This window comes from Artibeus jamaicensis, unplaced genomic scaffold (assembly GCF_021234435.1).
Source record: "Artibeus jamaicensis isolate MK-2021 breed Jamaican fruit bat unplaced genomic scaffold, CSHL_Jam_final contig_519, whole genome shotgun sequence".
Taxonomy (NCBI): Eukaryota; Metazoa; Chordata; class Mammalia; order Chiroptera; family Phyllostomidae; genus Artibeus; species Artibeus jamaicensis.
In genome coordinates this window covers 31,589,981-31,593,040 of record NW_026521871.1, presented here as the reverse complement: position 1 = coordinate 31,593,040, position 3,060 = coordinate 31,589,981, and positions in this window count along the sequence as shown.

Here is a 3,060-nt window from a genome sequence, read left to right as displayed (position 1 = left end):
CTAAAAAACACCCCCAAACTCTTGTGTAAGATACCTGATTCCCTTAGGTTTAAGACACAGGGCAGAGGAAGACAAAGACAACAGACATGAATTAAGCTTTTGTTGTGTGCCAGTCATTCCACAAATATCACTTTATTTAACCTTCATGATGTCTCTGACTGGGAGATGCTGGTGTTTCTGTCCTTATTTTATGGGTGAGGACACTGAGGTTCATAGAGAATAAACAGCTGGTCCAAAGACAGCTCATAATAGTAAGTATAGCAGGGATTTGAACCCAGTGCAAATGTAATTCCTGTCACCGTATCTTTCTGGGACCCCCACCAAAAGAAGACTTTTCCACTGTGTCTCAGTTTCCTAGAGGCCACCCAATGTCAGAAATAAAAACTGCCTGACCCTCAAAGATCAGACGAACTGTCCCGCACTTGCTAAGGCCTATGTTGTGGCAGCGAGAAAGGCCTTCCAGAGGGTTTTATTCAACCCTTGGGAAACCTGGATCACCATTTTCAAACACAATGGGCAGTTGAGGTTTCAGGGTTTCCCATTGAACATCAATATATTCTAAAAACGAATTTATTATCTTCCCGACCCAAACTTCTGTAGAGTAGATCCTAATCCCTGGAATCATCCAGGCACTCGCACTAGGAACTCTGGGCTCATCTTTGAGCCTCTTCCTCCCTCCCCCAGATCTTATCAGTCACCACTTCTGGGAAGTCTCAGATTCATTCCCCACGCTCTCCTCCTTGATTCAGGGATTCATCCTCGCTTCCTGGAACTATTTTAACAACCCACCCATCACCCCCTCATGCCCGCACTTCCCATTTGAACCCCTTTAGATCTGATGGGCCATCATAAAAATTGCGATGCTGGTGGTCACCCTCTACTCTCCCACCCCTCTCCCTTATCTTTGTGAGACTTTGGCATAATCCCAGCCCTGGTTCAATCTCACCACCTGTACCCAGAAGCTGAGCATGGGCAGGAAAAGCCACTCATACTCGCCGTCTGGTTTCACTTAGGAGCTCAAACCACAGGAGGGCCCTCAGTGCAGCTTGGCAATGACAATATATCTCTCTGCTCAAATCCCTTTCCGACTCCTCTGGACAGCTATTGGGCATCGTCTCTCTCCTCTGACCTCCAGTGTTGCTCCAATGCTCTCGGTGCCCGGTGACTCCCAGCTGATGGCCTTGCTCATGATTTCACTGCAAGAGAAGCAACCAGAAGGGGCGTTCCCCATACTCCCACCACTAGATCGCCAGCCCGACCGATCTCCTTGTGTGTCCCCTGCCCCCAGCTCCTCAGTGCCCCTTTGGTCAGGTTCCCACACTCTGGCCAGAGGGATTACACGATCACTCACTCAGATAAAGCCCAAACTCCTTAGTGTGGCCTGCCCACCCTCAGGTCTCTGATTTCATCTCCCTTGCTCTCTCCCTTGCCGTCTGGGCCCTCCCCACTCTGATCTTGCTTTCTCTCCAACACTTGGAGCACATTCCCAGCTCGGGACCCTGCACATGCAGCTTCTGCAGCTGGAAAAGGGTGTGTGGTTTGCTCTCATTCCTTTCAGGTCTTGGCTGAAAGTGCCCTTCCGGAGAGGCCTTCGCCATAGCCAGGAGAGCGCCTCAGTGCCTCGACGCTCTGTTCTTTTCCTGCCTGGTGTTTGCCCTCACAACAGATCGCCTTGACACAGTATGCGCTAATTCCTTTATCATCTCCTCCTGCTGGAATGGAAGCTCTCTGACAGCAGGGAGTCTGTGTCTCTTGTTCATAGTGGCACCCCTGGCATCTGGTACAGTGTCTAAAACATGTTCGGTGCTCAGTAAATATTTGTCAGATGAGTCATGAGCAGACGCATGAATGGCATCTCACTTTCTATAGTCTGTGGTCCGGAGTTTTCGGCCTGGCACTCGAGGCCCTTGAGGAAGGGCCCCAAACTTTAGGCTGTACCTCTGCTCCCTGTGTGGGCCCCAGTCCACATGATCTCCCTCCTCGTTCCCCACCCGGCCATCCCCTCTGTAACTTCCTCGTGTTATTTCCCATCTGGGAAGCCCTTTCTTTGGCAAAAGCTTCCTTCCTTGCTTGAGAAAATTCTGTTTGTTATTCAAGGCCCAGGATCAACTTTTCTGTAAATGCATCCTGGCTCTTGCAGGCAGAAAGGGGGATGAATGACTTCCTGGTCCTTCTCAGCTGCAGGGAGAGAGACTCCCCGTCCCTTCACCCCCGAAAATGGCCAGCACTGCCCCTCCTTCCGCCCTGAACTCAAGTGCCCTGAGGTCAGCAGATGGGTTTGCTTCCTCTCGTTTCACTCCTGGGTTGTCACCCCTCTGGTTTCTCTTTTCACAAAAAGACTGAGGGACTGGATTTCAGATCCAGTTGGAGAACCCTCTGTTCACCTGCCAACTTGAGCACAGCAGGGTTTTCTGGGAGTGTGTATTAAACAAATGCAAGTTTCTCTCCACACCTACCATTACCGAAATAGAAACATTCCCAAATGCCGGCCACTGCAACCTATAACGACCCTATAAGGAGAGGGTGTCCCTTTGCTGGTTACCTGTTCGCTTTTATAATTCAGGGAAGAGGAGGCTTAGGTAGTAGCAGTGAGACTCAGTGAGGAGGTGGGGGTTACAAAAAGAGAGGTTGATTTTAATCCCACGAAAGAAAACAGAGTAAGGCAAATAAGGGCCCATTTATAGAGAAATATGTAAACCTGGGCTCATCCTGCCATGTACCTTTTCCTTCCTGCTTTCCAAATTTCAGCCCACCATTTTACACGGTGGCTAGGAAGCTGAGAGGCTGTGATTTTTACCTCAGAAGATTCACTTACAACTTGAGGAAGTGGTGGGCAGGGAACAAACACAGCGTATTTCCCTCCAGGGTCCGGACTTACACAAAAGGCAGAGGCAGTGAAAATAAATGAAGCAGGAACTGTGGTTTCCAAGCAAAGCAGTCCTCAAGGTTTTGGTGAAGATGTCAGCCACTCCCCACCGGCCCACACCGGGCATCCTGTGATCGGCACCCCCACCAAGAAGTTGCAGCTTTGATACAGGTGTGTCCTGAACTGCTGGGACC